Source organism: Octopus bimaculoides, chromosome 3 (genome assembly GCF_001194135.2).
Source record: "Octopus bimaculoides isolate UCB-OBI-ISO-001 chromosome 3, ASM119413v2, whole genome shotgun sequence".
NCBI classification, from domain to species: Eukaryota; Metazoa; Mollusca; class Cephalopoda; order Octopoda; family Octopodidae; genus Octopus; species Octopus bimaculoides.
Window position 1 is genome coordinate 107,450,374 of NC_068983.1, and position 6,346 is coordinate 107,456,719.

Sequence of the window (6,346 nt, forward strand, 5' to 3'; positions counted from 1 at the left end):
CTAATTAAATATTATTTTACAGAACAATAGAATTAAAATTTCTTTGATTAAAACCCTTTCTAACATGAAGTATCCAAAGAGCATTTAAGGCACATAATGCTTTATGAGTACAAAAAGGAAACTCTGTAGCCGAAGCAACTCGAAACATACACTCAGTTTATGGGAAAGAATGCTTGAATGAAAGAACTTGCAGAAGATGGTTTGCAAAATTCAGTAGTGGAGATTTCAGCCTTGAAGATGAAGATTGAACAGGACATCCAGCTGAGTTTGATGATAAGCTCCTTGAGGCATTACTTGAAGAAAATCATGCATTATCAGTTGAAGACTTGACAATAAAGCTTAGTTCAAACCATACAACTGTTCATCGTCATCTTCAGCAACTTGGAAAAGTTCTTAAACTTGGAAAATGGGTGCCTCATGAACTGTCAGCGGAGGAAAGGTAGTGTCTGTGATCTTTAAGAGGACCTCAGAGACATTCTTGCATGTCATAAGAGGTGACTAAAATGATTATCATCAAGAAGGGTTTCTGGTCATAAAACACAGCCTCCAATGGTCATGTCCAATCTATACCAACTCGGAAAAGAAGGCACAAAAACAATGACCATGTTTATGCCAGTTGATCTTCTTTCTACAAATTTCCCTTCAGTACCCCATGTAAGGAGGTGGTGAACTGGCAGAATTGTTAACACACTGAGCAAAATGCTTAGCTGCATTTCATCTGTCATTATGTTCTGGATTAAAATTCTGCCATGGTTGACTTTGTCTTTCATCCTTTCTGAGTTGATAAAATAAATACCAGTTGAGTACTGGAGTTGATCTAATCGACTTAGCCCCTTTCCCAAAATTACTAGCCTTGTGCCAGAATTTGAAACAAATATTCCATGTAAGGACTTAGCCCCTTCCCCAGAATTACTAGCCTTGTGCCAAAATTTGAAACAAATATACCATGTAAGGACTAACTTTCAAAATCTGTATGAATTTAATACTTGAATTGTAAATCTGATTGGAAGATGCATATATGTGGAAAGCAACTCGTGAAATATTTCTAATTCAAGGTTCTATGATAGACTTAATACATAGTAAGACTATTGAACTTTTAGTGCATTTACAATTTTACTTGTAGAGAAGCACGATGTTAAAAGCTTTAACACAGATTGTTACATCAGCTATTTTCAGTCACCAGTCATGCACTATCAGCAAGCACATTATCCTGATTTTTTCTTCTTCTTTTGGAAAAGCATCTGATTAAACACCTAATAAAAAAATATTTTGTTAACAATTTCCTTCAGAAAGATTCTTTAACTGATTGGTGTCGACTTATCTCTTGTTATCAGTGATATCAGCTAAGTAAAGAGTTACAACTGTTATAGATAAATCAGAAGCTAAAGCCAGTAAGATGAGAGTGAAAAGATAATGATATTTTTTGAAAGCAATCTTATTCATGAATCAGAAATGTGAAATACAGTCTAAGCGATAAGAATGCACAAATTTAACTTCTTTCTTTTCTTTTCAGTTTTAAGATTCTTAAGTTTATAACTAATGCTAAGATCTAGGAGTATACAATTCCTGTGAAATTGCATTGAATGAAATGTAAATATATAAATAGAACATTTCTTTCTCATAACAAAATATTAAGGATTTCCATTATTATAATGCAAAGTAAAGTTGCAATATTTAAAAAAAAATTTATTTTATACAAAATTATTTTTTATCTAATCTCAAGATCATTAGCACATAGTTTGTAGATTGTACAATATACTTTTCTCAAAATGAAGATGGTTTTTAATATATTTTTTGGAACTTAATTCTTACTAGGTGCTTTGATTTGATTGAACTTCTCTCATAAGAAACCATGTGACATTTAAGATAACTTTAGTATATTTAAATTAACCTGGTTGCAATTCACAGAACTGTATATCTTATGCTTCTAACATGCTTGTAAAGGAAAAGAACACAAACGTTCCTAAACATCTATGTGCAGGTGTGGCTGTATGGCAATATGCTTGCTTTCTAACCACATGGTCCTGGGTTCAGTCCCACTGCATGTCACCCTGGGCAAGTGTCTTCTATTATAGCCTCGGGCCGACCAAAGCCTTGCGAGTGGATTTGGTAGACAGAAACTGAAAGAAGTCCATCATATATATATATATATATGTCTGTATATATCTATGCATGTGTGTCTTTGTGTCTGTGTTTGTCTCCCCACCACTGCTTGACAACCAGCGATGTATTTACATCCCCATAGTTCGGCAAAAGAGACAGATAGAATAAGTACCAGGCTTATAAAAAGTAAGTACTGGGGTCAATACTTTTGACTAAAAATTCTTCAAGGTGGTGCCCCAGCATGGCAGCAGTCTAATGTCTGAAACAAGTAAAAGATAAAATATAGAAGATAAATATATCTGATGTTTCACCTCTGTTTACAGAGTTATTTGCCCTTATTTTACTTACTCTTCTTTTCTACTCTAGGCACAAGGCCCGGAATTTTATGGGAGGAGGGGGAGGACAGTCGATTAGATTGACCCTAGTATGCAACTGGTACTTAATTCATCAACCCTGAAAGGATAAAAGGCAACGTCAACCTCAGCAGAATTTGAACTCAGAACGTAAAGACAGGAAATGCCGTTAAGCATTTCGTCTGGCATGCTAACATTTCTGCTAGCTTGCCACCTTTTTCATTTTATTTATTATAACAGTACTGTAATATAATTGAAAGCATGGTCATGTGGTTCAGCAGTTGACTCTACATTCTTTTGGCTCTGGGATCAGTTACAATGGGCCAACCAAAATCTTGTGATTCAAATTGGCTTGATACAAACTATGAAGTCTGTGAGAAGGACTGTACCTGTTCTTGAGTGCGTTTATCAGTGTGTAGTGCATTGCAAGCATTGAGCCCAGTCTAAGTCTGAAGACAACTCACGAGTTATGATTTCTTTTCCTTTCTTCCATCAATCTCTGAGGTTCTCTAAAAGGTCACAGACACTACCTTTCCTCCGCTGACAGAATCAAAACAAAAAAAAAAAAACATCTTGAGTCTTACATTTGAATCATATTAATTATTGGTTTCAAATTTTAGCACAAGGCCAGCAATTTCAAGGAGGGGATAAGTCAATTAGATTAATCCCTCACTTCAGCTAGTACTTAATTGATTGACCCTGAAGAGATGAAAGGCAAAGCTGACCTCGGCAGAATTTGAACTCAGAATATAAAGATTGAGGAAATGCTGCTAAGTATTTTGCCTGGTGTGCTAACAATTCTGCCAGCTTGCCACCCTAATCGTACTGATCATTAATCACAATACCAACATATCTGTAAATACTGGGGTTGTCTTTTAATAAGTATACAATTTGAGCTGTTGAGATGTTTGTTATAGTCTCAAAATAAATATATAATGTGGTTTTCTTGGAGGAATATATAAGGCAATAAATAAATAAATAAATAGATAAATAAATAAAATATAACCCCAATTAAGTCTGGCTAAGTTTACCAATATGTCAATGAAGTATGGCTAGATGATTGATTACAATACAGAAGTTTATAAAAGTAGAAGCTCTATAGTATTCAAATGTATTATCATAGTTATAGGATTCAAGTAAAATATTGGCTGTTATTGCTGCTTAGCCCCAGGTCAGCTCTGATTGGGTACACCTATGATCAAAAGCCTTCCAGTCACAGCCATCCCATCAATTTTCTTTTTCTCCTAGGCACAGTGTATCAAGGACTACGTTATTCTATGTCCTTGAATTTTTGAATTTGGTAGAGTGTGATATGATTTGAAGTAGACTTGGCCACAAACAGAATTCCCTTCATTGCCTGTGCTTGCAACAAATGATAATATCAAACACAGTGAGTGTATATAAAATTCCTTTATATTAATGCTTTGAACAGGTTTCACTCATAGAACATTGTGTATCCTTAATATCATTTGATGCCTACTAACTACATACTATGATGGTTGGAGAAATACTTAAGTAAATAAATATCATATGATCAGGAATATGACAAAAGAAACTGGACATTAGTATCTTAATGGAACCTTAAAAAGAACGACTGTCTCTTGGCTATCAGTATGAAATTAGGCATAGCTTTGTAATATGAAAGTTTGCTACTGACTTTAACATAGATACTTTCAGCATCACTTGTTTATATTTATTTATTTGATATTGCCATTAGTAAACGATGGCATCATTAGTTACAGGTTTCCAGTTGGTTTCAAATATTGGTTCATTGCTTTTCTTATCGACGGAGTAGCCAGGAAGTGCCTGAACCAATGAAAGGGACTTTATGCATAAAGTGACTTTTTATCATTGGTGTTCACATCCTTTGCTGATATAAATTCTTGAAGGTACACACACACACTCACAGACATTCACACACGTGTAAGTGTATGCATGTACGCACACACAAACACACATTCACACAGACATTCGCACACACATATTCACACACACACATCTGAGTGCATGCTGACACATACATGCATGCACACACACACACACTTGACTTTCAGTTTGCAGGATAGATTGGTTCTGTGAATCATTGTGCAAATTGAAATCATGTAAATTCAAAGATATATGTTAGTGATGTTATTAATAAAAAAAAAGCACCCACATAAACAAAAATTAGACAATTATTTATTGAAATGCAGATAATAAATATAATTATTGTGTGTGTGTCTATATAAGGTACACATAAACACACTTACATGTATGTATATTATCTATATATATGTGTGTGTGCATATTACATATATAGATAGATAAATAGAGAGATACATACATATATATGAATATATATATATATATATATATATATACACACACACACACACACATATGTTTATACATATGTGTGTGTGCCTATATTTATATATATTTGGATACATATATGTTTACATATATATGTAAATATGTATGTGTGTATATACATATATATATATATATATATATATATATATATATATATATATATATATATATATATATATATATATATATATATATATATACACACACACATCCATACATACATGCATAAATACATATGTATGTATGTATGTATGTATGTATGTGTATATGGGTGCTGTTGTAAATTGGATTTTATCTTTTATTTCAATAATTTGTTTCCATTATGTTTCTGCGCATGTATGATGTATGTTTTATACAATCGCTGATTCTTTAACTTTATTTCTTTTGAATTTTAAATGTTCTAATAGATGCTTCCTTTATATTAAACTGTTTTGTAGCTCCCGTTAATCTGTTAAAGCCTTTCCTTCCCATTTTGAAGTTGATTTAATATATTAATTTTCATTTCCTCTGAAATTGGGTTTTTTGATATATGAAACTCTTTTGCTCAATCTCCAAAATATTTTGAAATATATGAAAATATAATTTTTGACATAAATGTTAGTCTACCTCACTATCAAAGAAACAAGCTAAAAGTGAAATGAAAGGAAAAATGAAAAAGCTGAAACATCTTTTATCTTTTCCTTGTTTCAGTCATTTGACTCTGACCATGCTGGAGCATCATCTTGAAAGGTCTTAGTCAAACAAATGACCCTCAGGACTTATTCTTTGTAAGCCTAGTATTTATTCTATTGGTCCCTTAGGCTGAACCACTAAGTTATGGGGATGTAATCACACCAACACTGGTTGTCAAGCAGTGGTGGGGGCCAAACACAGACACAAAGACACACACACCCACACATACACACACATACACAGATATATATTCATACATACATGCATCTATATATATATATGTATGTATGTAGTCACTACTGATGAGTTTTAATTTTAAATGAGACTGAGGCTACTATAGGGATCTCACTCACTGTGGGATGGTTATCTCCCTTGTCAGTGTATGGAGGTGTGCTTCCTTTTGGTTAAGGGGTTTTTAACTCCTATTTCTAGCAATGTAGGTTCTACCCTGCACTGTCAATCGCAATTAGTGACAATTGGATTTTTCCTTTTTGGTTTTATATTGCATATAGCTGCATTAATCATCATCATTATTATATATAGAGAGAGAGTGAGAGAGAGCGAGATCGTTGCCAGTGTCCCTGGACTGGCTCTTGTGCGGGTGGCACATAAAATACACCATTTTGAGCGTGGCCGTTGCCAGTACCGCCTGACTGGCCTTTGTGCCGGTGGTACGTAAAAGCACCCACTACACTCTCTGAGTGGTTGGCGTTAGGAAGGGCATCCAGCTGTAGAAACTCTGCCAAATCAGATTGGAGCCTGGTGTAGCCATCTGGTTTCACCAGTCCTCAGTCAAATCGTCCAACCCATGCTAGCATAGAAAGCGGACGTTAAACGACGATAATGATGATGATGATGATGATATA